The following is a 24,045-nucleotide window of genomic DNA, read 5'->3' on the forward strand; positions in this document are numbered from 1 at the left end:
AGGTTAAAGTGGGTTAGAGTTAAGAAATAATGAAGAAAAATAGAAGAATGGCAGGAAAAAGTGAGAAGGACCACGACACCATACCACACTGCACCACACCCTACCACCGCACCATCAGTCACCGCATCACACCATCCCATAACACGTCACAATATACCAAGCACAACACCACACTTCAAAATCATCACGGTACACCACACTGTCACTTTTCTATGACTGTACACCACACTGCCACCCCAGAATACCACATCGCGCCACACCACACCACACCACACCACACCACACCACACCATATTACCATACTACACTGTCATACCAAATACCACATAGCACTAAACAACACCATAACACACCACTATTAACACCACACGGCCACACCAAAATACCACGTTACACCAAACCACACCATAGCACACCACATCACCATATTACCATACCACATTGTCACACCAAATACCACGTCGCACTGTCATGCCACACCATGTTACTACGCCACTCGCCACACGAATATACCACATCTCACCAAACCACACCACACCACACCACACCATATCAAACCTCACCACATCACACCACACCATATCAAACCACACCACCATACTCTAGTACCACATTACACAACCAACACTACATTAACAACACCATTACACTACACCACACTTCCATACCACAATAATACCACACCATACCGCAACACCAAAACACCACATCGCACCACACCACCATACTACCACATCACACCGCAACACCACACCAGCACATCACACCAAACCATGTCATATTACACCATCACAGAACCACATCACACCACTCAACAACCACTACTACTATTTAGTGAGTATAGAAGCAGCCGTAGTAGTAATAGTAGTAGTTGCTGTTGTAGTAGTGGTAGCAGATAGCAGTAGCAGTATAGCGGATCGAGATGTCTGTTAAAGAGAGAGAGAGAGAGAGAGAGAGAGAGAGAGAGAGAGAGAGAGAGAGAGAGAGAGAGCAACACCTGCGTCCAGCCACTGATTTACTGGCCTGATATTTTACCCTGTGACCTTGACCTTCCAGACCTTGACCTTCCACCTTTATCTTTCAAAATAGAAATACTTCAGTCTTGCCTAACCCCCAACCCTTCCACCAACTCCAGTGCAAATCGGAGAACTGTTCAAATTAACCGTACCATGTGATCTTTACCTTTGGCCTTTCCCTGTGCCCTTAACCACTGACTGGCTGTTCCAAAAATCTAATTCCTCTATCATTTTCTTATCTGGTTCTCCCACAAAGTTTGGTCCAAACTGAACGAAAGCCGTATACGTTGACCTTGCCACGTGATCTTGACCTTTGAGCCTTTTGTTCTTAAAAATCAATAGGTCAGCCCTTTGTCTTCCCTTCAGCCCTTCCGCCACGTTTGGCTCGAATTACGTCAAGACTGTTTGAGTTGTTTCGTTCACTCTGATACACAGGTCGAACTTTGACTTGCTCTATGACCTTGGCCTTTGGCTGATTGTTCTCATTTCCCTTCCTTCTTGCCTTACCCTAAGGCCTTCCACCGAGTTTGGTCTAACTCGGATAAAAATTTTAGATTTACCTTGTTATGCCAAATTGGACCAATTTCTGTGACCCTGACCTGTGACCTATTGTTCTAAAAAAGGTTAGGTGAACATCTTGGCTGACCCTCAACACTACCACCAGGTCTAGTTTAAGCTAAAGGAATTATTTTATTAACACACGCACACACAGACAAACACACAGAGGGACAGACGGACAGGCCAGCCAAAACAATAGCTCGTTGTGGCTCTCAGGAGTGGACGTGTACAAATGAAGAGTACGGTATCAGTTATTTGGCATAGATGAGGCCGCTGTGCTGTACGGCCAGATACCGTAGGCCATCCATAGCACGGCTCAAAGTGCACAGAGGTAGATTTAGGTGGTAAATATGACAAAAAATAGTAGTAGTAGTAGTAGTAGTAGTAGCAGTAGTAGTAATTGCTGTAGTAAGTTAAAGTTGCTGTCGATTTTATAGTAGTAGTAGTTGTAGTAGTAAGTTAAAGTTGTCGATTTTATAGTAGTAGTAGTTGTAGTAGTAAGTTAAAGTTGTCGATTTTATAGTAGCAGTAGTGGTAGCAGTAGTAGTAGTAGTAGTAGTAGCAGCAGCAGCAGCAGCAGCAGTAGTAGTTGTAGTAATAGTAGTAGTAGTAGTAGTTGTTGTTGTTGTAGTTGTTGTTGTTGTTGGTGGTGGTAGTAGTATTAGTACCGGTAGTAGTTGTAGTAGTAATAGTAGTAGTAGTAGTAGTAGTAGGAGCTGTTGTTGTTGCTGTTGGTGGTGGTGGTGATGGTGGTGGTGGCTTGATAGTATGTAGTCTGTGTATTGTAATAGCCGGTTTGTACACTACTGAAAAGGGCGGGCATCTCTCCATTACATGTCTGAGTCACGAAGGGCAACTGATGTACAGAGACGAGGAACACTGCTTTCTGTCAGTGGAGAAGTGACCCGCCCCTACCCAGTGTTTTTGGCTTGTAGAGTGAAAAGTGCAGGTAGAAAGTGTATTGTTGTGACAGGGTGCGAATATATTAAGTCACATGAAGGGACATACTGCTGCACCCACTTAAATGTTCGCCCCCGGGGAGGACAGAACCCAGATCAGGAGACTGGTAAATGCACACGCTATCTCTCAACCGCTAGGGATCCTTTGTATAATAACAGTAACGTGTAGATAAGATTCGTGGCTAGATCAGTCATAATATAGGGTGAAGGACAGGCCGTGTGGTTAAATGCCTTTGATAACTCCACATTTCCAGTGACAGATTATGGTTGTGGTGACTGTGGTGGTGATTGCGGTGGTGGTGCGGTGGGAGTGGCTGTGATAGTATTGTAAGCGACCCGTATATTCCCCCCCACCAGGCTGTCCCTCTCTCTCTCATTCTCAGTATCTCACTCTGCCTACAGTGCCTTTTCTATACACTCTCTAGTATTTAACCGTAAGGTACCGTTTCACTTTGAATTTAACCATAAGACAACGATCACATAAGGAGCTGACCGTGAACTATGTACTAAACACTGAGTCCGTTTAAAAGTTGCTGTGAACTGGCTGAATTTGTGTGAAACTAACTACGGATCGCTTTGAACTCACCCGTTGTTGTTGTGACCCTAGGCTTATCTGAACTGTAAACCCAGTGGACTGCAGGCTAAAGTTGCTCTTCTCCTGCAGTCAACCATCGGCCTTGCGGGGAAGAGGGAAATAGCTGAGTGATGTTTGCATAACCAGGCATTTGAGGTTTCCAGTTTTATCGATACAGCTACTAGAAAAAGTTCCTCATCGGCGTCGAAATTAATCGTAGAAATACCGAATCGGTTTCTGGTTAATCCAAACACATCAGAATGATAATATCGAGCTTCGTTCTCTCCAACCCCTGGAAAAAAAAAAAAATCCATGGAGACATAAGGCAAGGGGGAATGAATGTATATACCGGTATCTGTCCCTCCCTCAAGTTCACCTCTCAAGCCGGCTGTCCACTATGGCGGAACTGATCCTTGAGTTGGCCTACCTCCCTCTCCTCTGCATGCCTTCCCCCCATACCCCGTCACATATGTGTTTAGCCAGTCTGTGACCCGCTGCATAAGAACCAACACAAAAGTAATGTGCAGTGGATGAGCCTTGTTGGTAAGACAAAAAAGGTGTTGTGACTGTGGCACTCAGAACGAATCCTGTCAGATAGCGAAATGGTGTTGTGGCCTTAAATCAGAGCACTTGTGATGCGGTGGTGGTCTAGTGGTTGGAACACTTCCAGTGACAGCCATGTTCGATACTCAAGACATGACTGGAGGCAATTCGATGCCATCAAGGGAAGTATGTTGGCCATCCATCCCGTGCTGGCATATGATAGCCCAGCCATGGGCCCCTACATCTCAACTGAAGTAATATTGGACTGTCTGGTACCGCTGCAGATGTTGTGCCACTGTTTACCTGATGGCCACGAAACAGACTCGTACAACACTCGATGAAAAGAGCGTACTTTTCAGTGAGGTTATGTCGAGCAATCTTACCGAAATCAGTGTGGAACTACGTACAGTGATGCTGGCATGCAATATATATCTATCTATCTATCTATCTATCTATCTATCTATCTATCTATCTATATATATATATGTGTGTGTGTGTGTGTGTGTGTGTGTGTGTGTGTGTGTGTGTGTGTGTGTGTGTGTGTGTGTTATGTTTTAAAATCAGCCCTCAAGATTCTAGTAAAACAATACAAATAAATGCACTATAGCTCCTGGGTAAATAGAACCTTAAGAACAATACCGAATTTATATCAGAATCTTATTTAATTAGCGTTTTCTTTATACCCGTGTTTCCTAAGTTATTTTTGTCATTATTTAAGGGGCTTCACAACCAGAAGTGCGAAATTCAGCATGTGGTGCTGTATTTATAAACTATCTTAAACTGAAATTGTGCACGATATTGCCTATCAACACGTTGGCTTTTCCTCACACAGCTACCCAGCACTTGACAAATTAGAGAAAATCTTGAAGTCAGAAATATGTGAAAAAGGACTATTTGTGACAGCAGTAATTGTTGACAGATTATGGTTTAAATTGGTTAGGATGCTTTATAAATACGACCCATGTTATAATTTTCGTCTACTGCCAATGCCAAGCCTGACTGCGTAATTCTGTCAAACAAAGCAAGCAAGATGGTCGCCGGCGTGAGGACTCTGCCCGTCATCCTGCTGTCAGCCTTCACATTCACCATTCTGGTACGACGGCTTCACATTTTTTATTTATTTTTTTATTTTTTTTTTTACACTTGCGTGGAGTGAGGAAGTGTATTGTACCAACAGGTCTTGTACGGGTATTGTATTGCTGAGTATACTTGTGTATCTTTTTGTCTGACTGTCTGTATACCTATGAACTATGTATTGTCAAACGATATTCATCCATTTAGACGAAAAATGGTAAAAGGGCTGAAAATCAATGAAAAGATTATTTGATTTGTGAAAAAAATTTCGAAGATCAAGGTCATAGGGCAAGATTTAACTCAAGCAACTTCATCCGATTCAGACCTAACTTAGTGGAAGTGTTGAGGATCAGGCAAGGATGAAGTTAGTTGAGTTTATCAGTGAAAGGTCAAGGTGGCAGGGCAAAACCGGTGATCCCTGAAACACTTTTATTCAATGTGACCCAAACTTAGTGGAAGGGTCTAGGGTCAGCCAAGGATGAAATGATTCAGTCTCAAGAACAATAGGTCAGAGGTCAAGGTCACAGGGTAAGGTCAGTGATTCACTCCTCAGGCAAATTATAGGGAGTTGGTTACACTGAATGTTTTATTGATTGTATTCAGGTTTTACGCATAATCAGCTACGATTTTGTGTTATACCTCTTCCCATAACCCTTTTCGGAATTTATAGTCTCTCTCTCTCTCTCTCTGCGACTCAAGGCAGCAAGTGGCGGGTGTTATGTTTTTAGCGGCGCCTGTCTATGTGTGTGTTAACAAAATAGCTCAAACAGTTTTTGTCCAATTATAGCAAACTTGGTGGAAGGGTGGAGAGACAGCCCATACAAAAACCTGTTGATTTGAAGAACATTAGGTCTGAGATTAAGTCCACAGAGTAAGTCAAACGATCCAGCAACACCAACATAGTTTTATTTTATTTTATTTATTTATTTAATTTTTTTTTTACCAAACTTGGTGTAAAGATTTGGGGAAATGAAAGCGTAAGTGATTCAGTTTTGGGAAAATTTAGTCAAAGGTCAAGGTCGCAGGATGAGGGCAAGGTCAATTTGTCGACATGTGATTTTAATTGCTAAAATAACTCAAACCGTTTTAGTTTACCTTTAGTCAAACTTGGTGGAAAGGTTGAGGGTCAGTCATGGAGTAAACCTATCGTTTTTTGTAGAATAATAGCTCAAAGGTCAAGGTCAACTTAAAGTTTTTTTTCCGATTTAACCTAGACTTTGTGCAACGGTCGAGGATAAGAGAATAATAAAAGAAATTTGAGAATAAAAAGTCAGGGGTAAAGATCACAGGGAAATATCAAAAGCCAGGGTTATCAGACAAGGTCAACACAAACAGTATTGATTTGATTGGACTGAACTTAGTGGAAGGATTAAGGGTCAGGTAAGAACAAAGGAATTAAATTTTGTGAATAATCAATCAAAGGTCAAGGTCATAAGACAAGGCCAAAATTCGATATGTGTGTCTGTGTAGGTCATGCAGTAAATAACTAGAACAGTTTTGATTTGATTTGGATAAAACCTTGTGGATGAGTTGAGGATCACCCAAAAGGTTGATCTATTTTTTTTTTTTAATACCTATAAATCAATGGTCAAGGTCACATGCCAAGGTCAACTTCAACAGTTTTTAATGCGATGTGGACTAAACTCTGCGGAAGGGTTCAGGTTGCTACAAGACTAAGGAGAGTCGGTTTTCAGAACAACCAGTCAAGGATCAAGGCCACAAGGAAAGATAAAAAATCAAGATCGCTGGACAGTCGACTCAAACAGTTTAGACCTGATCCCAGCCAAAGTTAGTGGAAGGGTTAACGGTTAGGCAAGAATGAAGGAATTCGATGTCAAATATTCGGCTCTTAGACCAGTTGATGGTTGCGGGTGTTGCACTCTCCTAATGTTCCTTCTTCTTTTTTTTTTTTCATTGTTTAACCAGATTGGGATTATTTTTAGTCCCTTCTTGTATTATTTTGACCGTATTGATATGTTAAAAAAAAGAGAGAGAAAAAAGACTTCACTAAACGATGGATATACCTCTGCAACAACCACAGATGCAAATGCGGTGGTACTCCCAGGCCTTGGTCATGTCTACTGCAGCGTGGGACACAGTGGGATACCCGACAACACCAATTTAGTGTTAGCACGGATGGGGTACTTGTTATTTTATTGTTGTTGGTAGCAGATGATCGTGCGTGTGTGTGTGTGTGTGTGTGTGTGGAATGGGGAGGGGAGGATGATAACTGGCAGAATTACCGATGATTTTAATTCATACTGTCACCTTATCAACTTCCTCAAACTTTATTACAAAATCCTTTCTCTTACTGAAATGTTTCTAGTAAGTATGTAAGATATTGACTGCATATATTTTGGTAATTTCATTCCTTTATTATAAGTAAAAATTGGTTTGCCGAAATAAGGTGGGCGTATTATAACTCCACGCCCTCCTCCCCCCGTTATTTTATTTTTTTTTTTTACAGAAGAATATAATTGTCAGGAAACTACAAATAAAACAAAAAAGTCTTCTCCCCCCCAGAGAGTTATTATTATTATTATTATTATTATTATTATTATTATTATTTTCTTCCAGTTGCTTCAAAGTCGAGATCTTATTATCAGTCGCCTGTGCTGGGAGCGGCCACACGATCCAGCCTGCCCTGCATATACGTCCCTTCCTATTGACAATGGTGACACCAGTACTAACGGCACTAACCATGATACTTACACTACTAACAACACTACTAACGCTACTAACATCACGTACGGGGCTACTTACGCTACTTACATCATTACTAACGCTGCTAACATAACGTACGGGCCTACTTACGCTACCAACATCACCACTAAATCTACTGATATCAGTTACCGGGCTACTTACGCTACCAACATCACTAACCAAATCACTCACACTATTTACAACATTCCTAATGTTACCAATGAAGTGGAAATGCGCTTGCCATCACTACCATCAACACCACAGCTACCACAATCACCACAGTTCTCACAGTCACCATCACACTCGCCACCACCACCAACACTACACTCACTCACCCAGCAAGCCGTGCACACCCACATAGTGCCTGGGGTGCTGATACTCTTCGCTACCTTCGTCTTCACCGCAACACTGGCGTCGCAGGTCACAGGCTACTGGATTGACAGGTAGGGACACAGGCTGCAGGGTGGTCCAGTAATTGCACTCGCCAGTCTTGTGTTGTAGGGACGGCTGAGTGTGGTTTCGAGAGGAGCGAAGATATTCTTTGGCTGCTTCCTGAAATTGGTAAGCAACCATAAAATCAATGGACAGATATAATGACAACAATGACAACAGCAACAACAACAACAACAACGATGGTGATGATGATGATGATAATAATAATAATAACTAGAAAGCATTCAAAGAGCGCATACCTCCGCCAATGCTATTGCCATTGAGAAGGATCCGGATCCGTGGATATTGTGTGGAATACATGGGATCCGGATCCTCCCCCAAATTTAATCAATTGTTCCTTGACCCATGGCCCACTCTTCCACAAAATTTTATTGAAATTCATTGAGAACTTTTGGGGATATTGTGGCAGATACTCCGGATCTGGATCCGGATCCTCCCCCAAATTTAATCAGTTCTTTCTTGGCCCATGGCCTACCCTTCCACAAGATTTCATTGAAATTCAATGAGAACTTTTGGAGATATTGTGTTGACAAACAAACAGAAAAACGTAGGTGATAACATAACCTCCTCCAACTTCATTGGTGGAGGTAATAAAGGATTATGTGAGGTATAAAGTGATACAGGATGGACACTGGTAACACTGCTGGAGCCTTCCCAGCAACACACGACATTTGGATGGCGTAATACAGTATGTGTACACCGTCTGTCTGAGTAACGGAAGTGCATTTTCAATCCCTTTATTCTAATTTAAACAGTATATCAAAGGGCATTACACTGCAGCAAAGGTAATAAATCCCGGACCTCTCCACACAGGGGGCGTAGCTACGAGCTGCTGTTGGTGAGTGTGGGCGGACGTTTGGTGTGGGCGGCGTGTGTTAGCGTGCTGGCAGCCTTCCCCGTCCACCCCACCCAGACGCTACCCGTCCTGATCGTGGGCGTGGTTGTGAGCGGGAGTACGGGCGATTTGGTCATAATTAAGGTAAAGAGAGAGAGAGAGAGAGAGAGAGAGAGAAAGGATTAATCCCCGAGCTAGACCTCATCAGATCATATAGCCCTGCTAGGATTACAGAAGAGCGCTACCCCTCCCAGCACAGCAGCCACCGGGCGGGGCGCGAACTCGCAACCTCACGATTACGAGCCCGAAACCCTACCACTGAGCTACCGCGCTCCCCAGAGAGAGAGAGAGAGAGGGTGGGGGGACAACCAGTATCTCCTCCAGTTACCCCTGAAATTGCTGTTTTCCGTTCCTCTGCTGTCGATGATGTGCCTAGTATACTGTTGTACTTCGCTCTGTTTTCTCACTTTTACATTTTCATCAGATTCTTTTCATGATGGATCTGATAGTGATGAGCGACTGCCTTATCCTTGTTAGGGTAGGAGACTTTATTGTATCTGGACCGCTGTGAGTAAGTGGTCGTGTTGATGGCTGCCCATTACCAGGTACACGGATCCAGCGTCACTCGTCTCTGTCCACCCTTTGTGGGTTGGTAGGTAAGATGAGTATCTAGGGTAACACCTACGGGAAGGCAACTTTGGTAATCTGGATGATGTAGTGACCTTGTATCTCAGGATACAGGCTAAGTTACGGCAATGAGAAAGTAGGATTAGATGAGGATGAGGATTAGTGTTGCAGTTGTTGTTAATACTGTTTTATTTTCAGAGTGTTGTGGTGCGTCGTGTTTCGGAGGGTGTGCACAGCTGGGTACAGCAGGGATGGCTGGGTGGTGTGGAGGCTTGTGTGGCTATAGGGGTGCTGGGGGCATACCTCACCCACCACTACCTCGCACTACACAAACTCGTACCAGACACTACCATTGCTATAGGTATGTATGGTCAGTGGAGTACCTGAGGGGGCGGGGGGGGCCGTTTGAAACGGCCCCCCGGGCCCCCAATTAAGGGGGGCCCCTAAAAGTCCTAAAAATTTATAAGCTAATTTATATATATATATATATATATATATATATATATATATATATATATATATATATATATATATATATATATATATATATCATCCCGACAATTCCGGCTGAGATATTAGATAAGTTTTGAGAATGAGGGGGGCTAGGTTCTTTGCGGGGCCCCCCTCCAGGAGGGGGGGGGCCCTCAAAGAACCTAGCCCCCCTGGGGGCCCCAGCAAAGAACCTAGCCCCCCGTGCACCCAAATCTCTAGGTACGCCCCTGTGTATGGTGGGGCATACCTCACCCACCATTACCTCAAACTACACAGACACCTACCAGACACTACCATCGCTATAGGCATGTATGGTGGAGGCATACCTCACCCACCATTACCTCACACTACACAGATATCTACCAGACACTACCATCGCTATAGGTATGTATGGTGGGGGCATACTTAGCACACCACTACCTCACACTACACGGACACCTACCGGTACCAGACACAACCACTGCTATAGGTAGTATGGTAGGGACATACTTAACGCACCACTACCTATAATTACTTCTATTGAATAAAAAAGTCGCCAATAGTGGATTCTTTCCCAAATCAATCTCTTAAGAAATGACGTACGTATACAAATTAACTGTCTTCTGTAAGGGAAATTGTGATTTTTAAAAACTGAATGGAATAGGATGTATCAAAGTTTCACGTAACCGCCTAATAGCTGTTCAGTATGTCACGTATGGCAGCCAGGCTCACCGAGGGCTGACGTATAATACCTTTTTTCTTGCATGGACCTGCTTCTCCCATGGACCTACTTTCCACGATGCACATATATTCGTCACTGTACCACTTCTCCCTCCAATGGCCTTACGTGGAATGAGGCAACAGGAATCTACGAAGATTTCCATACCTGGGAGGACTTCTTAGTAATATAGAATGTTTAGGCTGTAACTCGTGTACTGTAGCTCAAAAGCTGTTCTCAATGTAGGAGACACCCCCGGCTGTTCCTGTTTTGGTACGTAACATGCTGGTGAACGACTTTTCTTTTTTGGATTTATGACTGATGAAGAAAGAAAGAAAGCAAAGTTTACAGTTTAACGATCCGATTTCGCGACTCCTACGCAGGCTAACGAGTCTTCGCAGGTAGCTTTGCACTTAAACACTGAAGGTCTTTTAGTCTGCATGCATAAAGCTGGGATTCACAAGCGTTTTCGTGAGCGAACGCCAATGCCTGATGTACCGTGCGTTACGTCATCGGAAGTCATCGCTACCCCGCTTAATAATACATAATATATAGCAGTTTAATAATCCGGCATATACCGCATTTTCGCGATATTTTAGGCTTAATCCGCGCTTTGCATTTTGACTTAAGTCTCGGTAACACAGCAAAAACACTCATTAGCCTCCGATCAGCTCACCTCTGTAAACATTCTGATCAGCTGATATTTACATACAGTGCTCATGTCTAAAATGCATCCACAGATATTTCTAGCATGTGTGTATATAATCATCAGTCATTGCAAGTCACATATTCATAAGGTAACCAGAAAAAAAAAAAGTGAAAACGACACTTTCAACAGATGAGGTGAATACAAAATGTATCCCATTAAAAAATTTCACCCAGATTACGTAGGGTGGGTAAATTTGCAGTTCTGGACAGTCAAGGTTATTCTCTTGGTTCTTCTTATCTTATGTTCTTGATTTCTTGTCTTTGTTTGCATTTGACTTCAAACCTCTGCCCACTACCTCGAGTCTGCATTAGGGGTGGCTCGACTTAATTCAAGTCTGGCTAAAGCGAATCCTAAGTCCACTTTCAGTCCGTGCACTGCAGAAACGGAACGTACTCTTGTCTTAAAGGCAGGCTCAAGCCTAGGCCTCGCAAAAATGCGGCAGTGTCATAAATGCAATCCATCTTCGTAGTAAAAAGTCATACATAAAATAAAGCAAAATGATAGGGAGAAGTATGAAAATAAATACCTTGGGAACAGGTGCTATGACGCCTCTTATACTATTTGTTATAATCCCTGTCTCTTTGCCACAGGGAACCAGGTGCTGTGTGTGCTTACCGTAATCTACGTCATTCTTCTCGTGCCCGATGACGCCACTGCCACAGCCGCAGCCAGAGCTAGAGCCTCAGCAAGACCCACAGCCAGAGCAGTGTCCTCAGTTACACACGCGGCCACAGCCACCATCACAGCCAACGCCTCAGCCACAGACGTCACAGCCACCATCACAGCCAACGCCTCAGCCGCAGACGTCACAGCCACCAACACAGCCAACGCCTCAGCCACAGATGCAGACCACATCACAGCCAACGCCACAGCCATAGACGTCACAGACTCCATCACAGCCAAGGCCTCAGCCACGGACGTCACAGCCACAGTCACAGCCTTAGACGTCACACACTCCATCGCAGCCAACGTCACAGTCATACCAGAGTCCACAGCCACGGCCACCATCATCACCACAGACATTAACTCCACCTTAGACACAGCCACAGTAACAGCTGCTTCCAGAGCCCTTATTACAACCACTGCCACCCTCACAGCCAACGCCACAGCCACAGACATAGACGCCACCGCAGCCACAGACGCAGAATTAGATTTCGCAACAGACACAGCCACAGAAGGAGTTGCGTCCACTGCCCTTATCCCAGCCAAAGCCACAGACACCACCACACCCACACACACTACCACAGCCACAGACATCACCACAACCACAGCCACCACCACACCCACACACACTACCACAGCCACAGACACCACCACAACCACAGACACCACCCCACCCACAGCCACCACCACACCCACACACACTACCACAGCCACAGACACCACAGACACCACCACAACCACAGACACTACCACAGCCACAGTAACAGCTGCTTCCAGAGCCCTTATTACAACCACTGCCACCCTCACAGCCAACGCCACAGCCACAGACATAGACGCCACCGCAGCCACAGACGCAGAATTAGATTTCGCAACAGACACAGCCACAGAAGGAGTTGCGTCCACTGCCCTTATCCCAGCCAAAGCCACAGACACCACCACACCCACACACACTACCACAGCCACAGACATCACCACAACCACAGCCACCACCACACCCACACACACTACCACAGCCACAGACACCACCACAACCACAGACACCACCCCACCCACAGCCACCACCACACCCACACACACTACCACAGCCACAGACACCACAGACACCACCACAACCACAGACACTACCACAGCCACAGACACTACGGACACCACCACAACCACAGACACTACCACAGCCACAGACACTACCACAGCCACAGACACCACCACAGCCTTAGACACAACCACAGCCGTAGACACCACCACAAGCACCACAGCCACAGCCACCACCACAGCCACAGCCACCACCACACCCACAGACACTACCACAGCCACAGTCACCACCACAGGCACAGACACCACCACAGACACCACAGCCACAGCCACCACCACAGACACCACAGCCACAGCCACCACCACAGACACCACAGCCACGGTCACCACCACAGACACCACAGCCACAGCCACCACCACAGCCACAGACACCACCACAGCCACAGACACCACCACAGCCACAGACACCACCACAGTCACAGACACCACCACAGCCACAGACACCACCACAGCATGCCCCTCGCTCTCCTCCACCACCTCCCTCTCCCCCTCCTCCTCTTCCTGTCCACCTCATCTTCCACCCCTCACCATCCCTCTCCCTTCCTCCCTCCCTCCTCCCTCCATCCTGATTACTCCCCCTCCTCCTCTCTCCCTTTCCCCCACCTCCCTCCCCTCCTCTTCCTCCGTCTTCCTCTCCTCCTCCATCTCTCCCTTCTCATCCCTTTTCACCTCCCCCTCCGCCCCTCCCTCCCCTACCCTCCTCTCTCCTCTCTCCACCTCCTCTCTTCCTCCCTCCTTCCCCCGCGCAACTCTCCCTCCCTCCCTTTCCCATTTGGTGAAGAGGTGGAGGAAGGAGAAGAAGGAGGAGGAGGAGGAGGAGGGGGAGGGGAGGGAGTTACTGAGAGGTATGGAGGGGGAGGAAGATTGGGAGGGAGAGGTAATTTTTCCCTCCTCCTTTTCCTCCCTCCCTCCCACCTCCTTCTCCTCCTCCTCTCCCTCCCCTCCTCCCTCCCCCTCCCCTCCCCTCACTCCCTATTTCACTCCCCCTACCGACATCCTCTATCCCCTCCCAGACCACTACCATAACTACCAACATTCTGACCACAACTACCAACATTCTGATCACAATTACCAACATTCTGTTCAAGACTACCAACATTCCCACCCCATCTACCAACATCTAGGCTTCAACAACCAACATTCAGAAATCAACTACCAACATTCAGGTCCCAACAACCACAATTCCGACCTTAGCAACCACGATTCCGAAGACGTTAGCTACCACAACTACCAACAATCACCGGAACAATTCTACCACATCTACTACGAGTCACAGGACCACAACTACCAACATTCAGACCCCAGCAACCAACATTTAAGACTCGATAACCAACATTCTGAACCAGACTACCAACATTCTGACTCCAGCTACCAACATTCTGGTCACAAGCATCGTTTAGAGAGCAATAACCAACATTCAGAGCTCACTAACCAATATTCAGAGCTCACTAACCAACATTCAGAGCTCACTAACCAACATTCAGAGCTCAATAACCAACATTCAGGGCTCATTAACCAACATTCAGAGCTCATTAACCAACATTCAGGGCTCACTAACCAACATTCAGAGCTCACTAACCAACATTCAGAGCTCACTAATCAACATTCAGAGCTCAATAACCAACATTTAGAGCTCAATAACCAACATTCAGAGCTCATTAACCAACATTCAGTGGACAATATCGATGGTGGTTGTTTCCGGGAGGTGGTTGTGTCATTGTCCGATAGTGGTAGCGATGGTGGTAGTTGTGGTGAGCAGGATAGTGGTAGCAGTAATGGTGGTGGTGTTAATAGTGGTGGTGATGGTGGTACTTGGAGGGTTGCTGGTAGTGTAGATGGTGGTAGCTGTGAGGATGATGGTAGTTATGGTGGTAGTTGTGGTGATAGTGGTAGTTGTGGTGGTGAGTGTAGTAGTACTGGATCTAATGTTGGTAGTATTAGGGATAGTAATGATAGTAGTTGTGGTAATGGAGTTGGTAGTGGAGATGTTAAGGATGGTGGTAGTTGTGGTAGCGAAGGTGGCAGTTGCGATAAAGACCATGTTTTTACTTGTGATGATGGTGGTAATTGTGGTAGCGATGGTGGTAGTAGTGGTAATGTTCATCCCAGTGTTGGTTGTTACAGCGATGGTGGTATGAATGTTGGTAGTTGTGGCAGGCAAGAAGCTCCACCACATAACCCTACCACATTTATAAACATTTTGGTAGGCGATGGTGATAGCGGAAGAGGTGATAGTGGTGGTAGTTGTGGTAGCTATACCGATGGTGGTAGTGACGGCAGTAGGGATGCCAATAATGGTGGTAGTTGTGGTAATGTTGGTAGAGACACTGTGAATTATCATAGGCATAGCGATGGTGGTAGTTGTGGTGGCGATGGTGGTAGCTACATTATTAATTATGGCAGTGATGATGGAGATGGTGGTAGTTTTGGTAGCGATGGTGGTAGTTGTGGTGGCGATGGTGGTAACTCTATCATCGATTGTGGTAGTGATGTTGGAAACGGTGGTAGGTTTGGTAGCGATGGCGGTAGTGAGGATGGTGGTAGTTTTGGTGGCGATGGTGGTAGCTGTATAATCATCTGTGGTAGTGATGTTGGAGATGGTGGTAGTTGTGGTGGCAATGATGGTAGTGAGGAGAGTGGTAGCGATAGTGGCAGTGACGATGGTGGTAGCGATAGTGGTAGTGAGGATGGTGGTTGTTGTGGTAGCTGTGTTGGTAGTTGTAGGCATGGTGGTAGAGAGGTGGGTGAGCATCTGTGTCAACCACTATCAACCACAATTCGGCGCCGGGACCCTGGAGCCAGACCGATGTTGGTAGCTGTACTGGTTGCTAGCTTCTGCCACTTCTTCGCCGTTGCAGGTAATTGTGGTAGTTGTGGTGGTTGTGGTAGTTGTGATGGTTGTGGTGGTTGTGCTGGTTGTGGTAGCTGTGGTGGTTGTGGTAGTTGTGGTGATTGTGGTTGTGGTGGTTGTGGTAGTTGTGGTGGTTGTGGTAATTGTGGTGGTTGTGGTGGTTGTGGTAGTTGTGGTGGTTGTGGTAGTTGTGGTGATTGTGGTTGTGGTGATTGTGGTAGTTGTGGTTGTTGTTGTTGTGGTTGTTGTGATAATTGTGGTTGTTGTGGTGATTGTAGTAGTTGTGGTGGTTGTGATAGTTGTGGTTGTTGTTGTGGTTGTGGTAGTTGTGGTAGTTGTGGTTGTTGTGGTGGTTGTGGTGGTTGTGATAGTTTTGGTGGTTGTGGCAGCTGTGGTGGTTGTGGTAATTGTGGTGGTTGTGGTAGTTGTATCTGCGGTGGTTAATTTAGTTGTGATTGTGGTAGTATTGGTAGTTGTGGTGGTTGTGATAGTTAATAAGGTCGTGCAGGTTGTGGTAATTGTAGTTGTGGTAGCTGTAACTGTGGTAGCTGTGGTGTTTGTGGTACTCGTCATAGCTGTGGTAGTTGTGGTTGTGGTTGTTTTTGTAGTTGTGGTAGCTGTTGTGGTGGTTGTGAAAGTTGAGGCAGTTGTGGTTGTTGTTGTGGTTGTGGTGATTGTGGTAGTTGTGGGAATTGTGGTGGTTTTGGTACCTGTGGTGGTTGTAGTAGTTGTGGTGGTTGAAGCTGTGGTGGTTGTGGTAGTACTAGCTGTAGTGGTCGTGTGATGATTGTGGCAGTTGTAGTGGTTGTAGGTGTTGTGGTAGTTGTGGTAGTTATTGTGGTAGTTTTGGCAGTAGTAGTAGTAGTAGTTGTAGTAGTAGTAGTAGTTGTAGAAGTAGTAATAGTAGTATTAGTAGTAGTATTAGTATTAGCATTAGTAGTAGTAGTAGTAGTAGCAGTAGTAGTAGTTGTGGTAAATGTGGTAGTAGTGGGTTAGGGTGAGTTACTGATAAATAGAAGAGAGAGTATGGATATAAATAGGGTGGAGTAAATAGAGTATGGATATAAATAGAGTGGTGTAAATAGCGTATGGATATAAATAGTGTGGTGTAAATAGAGTATGGATATAAATAGGGTGGTGTAAATAGCGTATGGATATAAACAGTGTGGTGTAAATAGAGTATGGATATTAATAGCATGGTGTAAATAGCGTTCTCAGTGATTTTGGTGATTTGAAACCCTTCTTCCCTAACGACATAGGTTCGTATTCTCGTCAGTTAAGGAAGCTCCCTAGCACCTTTTCCATAGCGATTTGTTTTTGGAAACGGCTGGTTAATGTGTATGTTGTTTATGCTGAAAATGGTGGTACTGGAATGGATTAAAAGACACAAGAGAGGATAGTAAGGAGTAATATGCAAAATAAATCGCTTAGGGAAAGGCGTTTGGGAGCTGGGCCTTATTCAACACATATTTCAATCATCTGTGTTATAGATGCAAAATATTTTTATAATAAAGCATGTGCAATAACATACAACAGAATGATATAATGTTATGTACAAAATAAATCGCTAAGGAGGAGGTTGTACGAGGTTTACGATGCAAGTTACAATGCCGCCTACTGTGAGTGATGTACAGCCAGCAAGAAGTGAAGCGATCGAGGTAAACCTGTTTGAGGAAATTTATGAAGACTTTGACGTATATTATTGTAGTAAATGATGATGCTTTTTCTTGCTTGGTTTTCATCCCACATAAGTTAAACAAAAGCTATGATATATTTCGTCAGATAGAAAAAGTCCTTGAAGTTAGAAGCCAATCCTGTCAGATTAGAGGTAACGTGATTTTCCAGCCCCAGCGGTAAGTTATTCCGCAGCACATCTTCCTTAGCGATTACACTCAGTATCCCACGTATGTTACTGATACGAATTACGTCAAAATTAGAACCATAGAAATGATATACTACTAGAGAATGTTAAGGTGTAATATGAAATAAATTGCTAAGGATGAGGTGCTACACATACTCCCATGCCTCCTACTAAATGGTCGTCAGTACCGTTACTGTATGAGTTCCTGTCCTAATACAGCTGAGTACTGGGTGACGCCGCTGTACCTGGAGACCAAGATGGCGTGGAGCGTTGATGACAGCAATGTGTACTTGGTGTGGCGTGGTGGAGGGGAGGCGTTTGGTGTGGGTGTGATTCTGCCGCTGTTTTCCCGCATTGTCAAGCCCCGTCCCGCCCTCATTGGCCTGGTGGGCGGTGTGTCCTCCTTGGCGGCGTTGACCTCACTCGGATCACTGCCAGCGTCATCGCGAGTCGTCCCGCTAGGTTAGCAACTTGGTTTATATTTTTTCACTCCATGTGATAAAGGATTTGTAAGATAAAAATAGCTTGATAAAGTGAAATATTAAAGTAATAGTATCGAAAACACTATTAACAATGGATAACAGTAGTAATAGTAAGGTGAGGAAGAGGGACGCCATCTCGCGGTCTCACCCAAGTCCATGCAAATCCGTTAATCCCAGTCCTTCATGTATGCAACAGGTCAACTCCGGAACTGCCTTGGTCTGTTATTCCTACTGCCTATGATCTCTAGTCTTTTAAACGCAGTGTGTCCAGACATCTCGAAATGAAGGGATCTTGACCCTATTTTGTTTGTTTTTTCTTTGAGGGCTTCGAGCCCTTTGTTCCTTCTTCTTTGCATTATATATATATATATATATATATATATATATATATATATATATATATATATATATATATATAGTGTGTGTGTGTGTGTGTGTGTGTGTGTGTGTGTGTGTGTGTGTGTGTGTAATGCTCAAACATAAGCTGCCTACCATAGACTATACTTCGTTTTTTTTTATTGACATGTTGATGATGATTGGCTGAATGCAACATGTCCGAAAAACATTTACTAACCCAAATTTCCCCCTCAGGTATTTGTTGTCAGTTAACGATGCTAGATTATGAAGTAATGTTGCATTCAGCCAATAATCACCAGTCTGTCAAGTGCATCTTCGCCTCAATAAAAAAAAAAACGGAGTATAGTTGGCCTACTGGAGTTAGCCTATCTTCTTATTATCTTATAATATCTATTTATGCTTGTACATCAAATTGTTAACTATTTCATATCTTCCTCAAGGGGTCAGGCTTCACAGTTTTGACAACTGACAGCACTCCAAGGTAATGTAGGTAGGCTAGTGCATGCTTACTGCCGTAGTAGCCTACAGTATAAGTTCTGTACATTCACAGCGGTATTATACTTGCCCTAATGGGGGTCTTAGAATATCGGTAAATACAACCTCTTGAAAATTCTGATGAAATATGTATTAAGCGTACTAGAACATTGATGAAATCAGGTAAAGTTCCCCTAAACGAATATTAAAATGACTGTAAATATATGGGAGTTTGCAACACACTGCACTGGGAACCCTATGTCGCCAAGATCAAGGTCTCTTATCCTTGGCTAAGGTGTCATGTGTCAACGAGTTGCCAACTACCTTGAAATACCATAATATTTGTTGACAAAATACATAACCTGAAATACGATATACGCATTTCCACCCATTTTTCGGTATTATGACAACGATATTGCACATTTACAGATCCAGGCTGAAAGTTTTGATTAATAAAAATATTTGGAAGCTTAGCTTTGAAGAGGTGCTGATGTCTGGTTGCTTCTCCACCAAAAATTCAGAAGTGTTTACAGTGTTCTTCATTAATGCACGACAAACCACAGTATAATTAATTTAATTGGTGGTAGGCTACATAGATATAAAATGCTTCATATTCTGACCTTCTTTTGCAATTTAATTACGTGCTCACTTTCAGGAGCTCTTGACGTGACGTCATGTTCACTCCTGCCATTTCCGTAACGTCATCTTGCGGACTGCGGACGTTTCATACCCGCCTACATTTCGCTAATATGCTCACGAGTCAGACTATTCAGTTTAGAGAAGAACTCTGAGGATGACTGACTTGGAAGGTGACTTAGGTATGCTGATCGGTAGTGATTTAAAGTTTTCCAAATAGTGCATCGAAATAGAGAAAAGGGCCCGGAAATTGCTAGGCTATGTCCGTAGACACTTTCGCTAAAGGAATAGAGTGTTCTTACACTGCTACACTCTATAACTCCTTAATATGGAAGAGTCTGGAGTATGTTGTACATTTCTGGTCAAGAAATAGATCGACTTAAAAGAGTTCAAGTTACAGCCACTAAACTTGTTCCATCCACAAGGAGATGTTACGGTACCATAATCCCCTGAGGGTTCTGGAACTGTTTTCATCAGAAACTCATAAACTACGAGGTCTGCTTGCTGAGGTGTTTATAATACTGAATGAGGTTGACAATCTTGACCATAAAAAGTTGTGTAGTCTCCAATAGAACTCAACATGAAGCCATGGTTGGAAGCTGGAGATGAAAAGATTTAACACCAACTTTTGCCAAAACTTCTTCACGTATAAGATATGCTCCAGACTCCCCATCGACATTGTTAATAGTGCAGTAGGGCAGTTGAAAAGAAACCTCGACAGGATCTTTCTCCCACTTTTCTTCTCTCTCTCTCTCTCTCTCTCTCTCTCTCTCTCTCTCTCTCTCTCTCTCTCTCTCTCTCTCACACACACACTTTTCCCTCCTTTCTCACAGTGCCAGTTTTGGGGTGCCTGAGTCTTCTCCAGCAGGTAGCAGCCATGGCCGTCACCTCGCGTCTCGTCCCATTCCACCACTTGGGTACGTAGAGAGAGAGAGAGAGAGAGAGAGAGAGAGAGAGAGAGAGAGAGAGAGAGAGTGTGTGTGTGTGTGTGTGTGTGTGTGTCCAGTGTAGATTAACAATACTTTTGCAGGCGTAGTAGCAGTAACAGTAGTAGCAGCAGCAATAGTAGTAGTAGTAGTAGTAGTAGTAGTGATGGTGATGGTGGCCGTAATAGTTGTAGTAGTTGTTGCTGTTGTTAGGCCTGTCGCTTAACAACATTTGAACTTAAAGCCGGTGGATTGCACGTTGAAACTGCCCTTCTGCATCCACCAACGTCCTTTCGAGGGATAGGGAAGATGCTCAGGAAGGTTTGTATGACTGGGCAGAAAAGCTGTTGCCCAGATATAACAAAACCAACCCTTGAACGTGTCCCTAAAATGCCTTATATATGTCCATTTTTGGTGTTCCGTACAGGTCGCGTGGTGGTGATTTTGTGGTGTGTGGCGTGCGTTGTCATTTTTTTTTTCTCTTGCAAGTCGTGTGGTGGTGATGGTGTGGTGCGTGGTGTGTGTGGTGTGTGTGTGGGTGGGTGGGTGACGTGGTGTGTGGGGTGTGTTGTCATTTTTTTTTCTCTTGCAAGTCGTGTGGTGGTGATGGTGTGGTGAGTGGTGTGTGTGGTGTGTGTGTGGGTGGGTGGGTGACGTGGTGTGTGGGGTGTATTGTCATTTTTTTTCTCTTGCAGGTCGTGTGGTGATCATGGTGTGGTGCGTGGGGTGTGTGGGGTGTGTGTGTGGGTGGGTGACGGCAGGGCACCTCTTCCTGGCCCTCCTAACCCACTCTATGCCGGGCGTCACCCTACTCATCATTGGACTTATCACATTCGTACCCACACTTATATTCGGGTCAGTCCCTTACCATTAAATTGTCAAAAATATGATGATGATGATGATGATGATGATGGTGATGATGATGATGATGATTCTTTCCTCCAGGGCACTATATTTCTCCATGGGTCTACGCGAGCAGTATCTGGCAACTCGATCTCGTGCCTCTCAACCGTGATGCTCCTCTATCAGGCGGAGAAGGACACCGAGAACGAAGTGGAGGGATGACAACATGGAGGAGTATGTGAGCAATGGCCGCATCGTTACACCTCTTCCCTTGCGATTAATTCCGCATAGTGCATCTTAATATCTTTTCGTATGTTATTAATGAAAATCGTTTCGATATTCAAGTAATATAAAGTACTGTCGTACGCGGGTTATATCGTTACTCCAGGGGGTAAAGCAGTCTTCGTAGCACCGTTTCCTTGTCTGTTTATCCTGCAGAGTAGCGTATATCTCGGTATCCTCTTGTGTGATATTTATACTTCCTAGAATTACAGCTCGGAAAAAAAAAAAAAGGATGGAAAGATAAAATGGGGTACAGGAAATTAAACAGGATCAGACCTATGATTTTTTCCAGGCTGTTGCAAAGAGTACTGTGATGTATCTTTTGCATGAGGTAAAGATAGGGTTAAAAAAGCAAGAACGAGTAGGCCTACATGAGATGAGGAAAGACATGCATCTCTCCCACCCTGTGTATTGGTGGGAAGAAGATGAAGATGATGGTAATGATGATGTTGTTGTTGTTGTTGTTGTAGATGATGATGATGATACTGAATATGTTAGGGAAGGACGCCAAAGATACTGATATTAATATCGGTTTGAGAGTTACTGCTTGTATATACATCTTTAACATTACGGTTTTTTAATAAGAAATATCAAATTCCCTTGCAAGCATTTTCCATACGCTACAATAACTTACTGAAGAAAAGGGTGACACCAAAACACCACCAAAAACAATCATAACGTCCACAGAAGTGACATTATATAACTGTAGCAGTCAATGTTCTCAGCTTCGGTCCCGTAATGTATTTTGAAAGTTTGTTCCAAGTACTTACAGACGATTTTTTTTCACTTAAGGATAGTTTTTTTTTTTCTTTTTTTCACCTGGAGGGGCTAGATGTATATTTCATTAACTACTACTCTATGTGTTGTGCTAAAGCCATATTGAATCGTGTGGCAGCAGCAGTGGGGGTAAAATATAAGTGATGTCCACGGGCTAATGGAATTACGAAACTGGGTAGATTTTCAGGAGGAAGTTTGAAAGCATATATGATACTTCATAACTAAGGCAACACACACACACACACACACACACACACACACACACACACACACACACACATTTTACTGTGATGGAAGTAACTTAATCATAAAATAATTAGTAACTTTTGAAATCAAGATTGTTGTTTCAGACCTTCCACCAACTAGATAATATACCGATACATAGGAACTACATACAGTATGCGTAGCTATATACATACATACATATATATATATATATATATATATATATATATATATATATATATATATATATATATATATATATATATATATATATATATATATATATATACTAAGTTATAAGTAAAAATTAAAAATAAATGATTGACTCAAAGTCTGCCTCTTCCTATTTAACCTTGTAAGTGTAACTGTCCAGTGTGTCTGTTTCTATTGATGTTTATCTGTAAGTCTTTATATTCCTGTTTATCTGTGTAGGGTTGGGGTGGGATGGGGTATGGGTAAGGCAGGAGGGGTGGGTAGGGTTGGGGTGGGATGAGGTATGGGTAAGGCAGGAGGGGTGGGTAGGGTTGGGGTGGGATGAGGTATGGGTAAGGCAGGAGGGGTGGGTAGGGTTGGAGTGGGATGGGGTATGGGTAAGGCAGGAGGGGTGGGTGGGGATGCGGTGGGATGAGGTATGGGTAAGGCAGGAGGGGTGGGTAGGGTTGGGGTGGGATGGGGTATGAGTAAGGCAGGAGGGGTGGCTGGGGTTGGGGTGGGATGAGGTATGGGTAAGGCAGGAGGGGTGGGTAGGGTTGGGGTGGGATGGGGTATGGGTAAGGCAGGAGGGGTGGCTGGGGTTGGGGTGGGATGAGGTATGGGTAAGGCAGGAGGGGTGGGTAGGGTTGGAGTGGGATGGGGTATGGGTAAGGCAGGAGGGGTGGGTGGGGTTGGGGTGGGATGAGGTATGGGTAAGGCAGGAGGGGTGGGTAGGGTTGGAGTGGGATGGGGTATGGGTAAGGCAGGAGGGGTGGGTGGGGTTGGGGTGGGATGAGGTATGGGTAAGGCAGGAGGGGTGGGTAGGGTTGGAGTGGGATGGGGTATGGGTAAGGCAGGAGGGGTGGGTGGGGTTGGGGTGGGATGAGGTATGGGTAAGGCAGGAGGGGTGGGTAGGATTGGAGAGTGGGATGGGGTATGGGTAAGGCAGGAGGGGTGGGTAGGGTTGGAGTGGGATGGGGTATGGGTAAGGCAGGAGGGGTGGGTGGGGTTGGGGTGGGATGAGGTATGGGTAAGGCAGGAGGGGTGGGTAGGGTTGGAGTGGGATGGGGCATGGGTAAGGCAGGAGGGGTGGGTAGGGTTGGAGTGGGATGGGGTATGGGTAAGGCAGGAGGGGTGGGTAGGG

At 44.7% G+C, this 24,045-nt stretch overlaps 1 long non-coding RNA gene across 1 annotated transcript; it reads left to right on the top strand.

The window, feature by feature from the left end:
- Positions 1–20,513: 20,513 nt before the first annotated feature.
- LOC145394736 (uncharacterized) lies at positions 20,514–21,597 on the top strand. Its single transcript, XR_013896480.1, has 3 exons — positions 20,514–20,573; positions 21,278–21,437; positions 21,528–21,597. It is a non-coding gene; the product is annotated as an uncharacterized LOC145394736 (long non-coding RNA).
- Positions 21,598–24,045: the final 2,448 nt, after the last annotated feature.

This window comes from Coenobita brevimanus, chromosome 28, assembly GCF_032717465.1.
Source record: "Coenobita brevimanus isolate Jiangsu-jjx chromosome 28, ASM3271746v2, whole genome shotgun sequence".
Taxonomy (NCBI): Eukaryota; Metazoa; Arthropoda; class Malacostraca; order Decapoda; family Coenobitidae; genus Coenobita; species Coenobita brevimanus.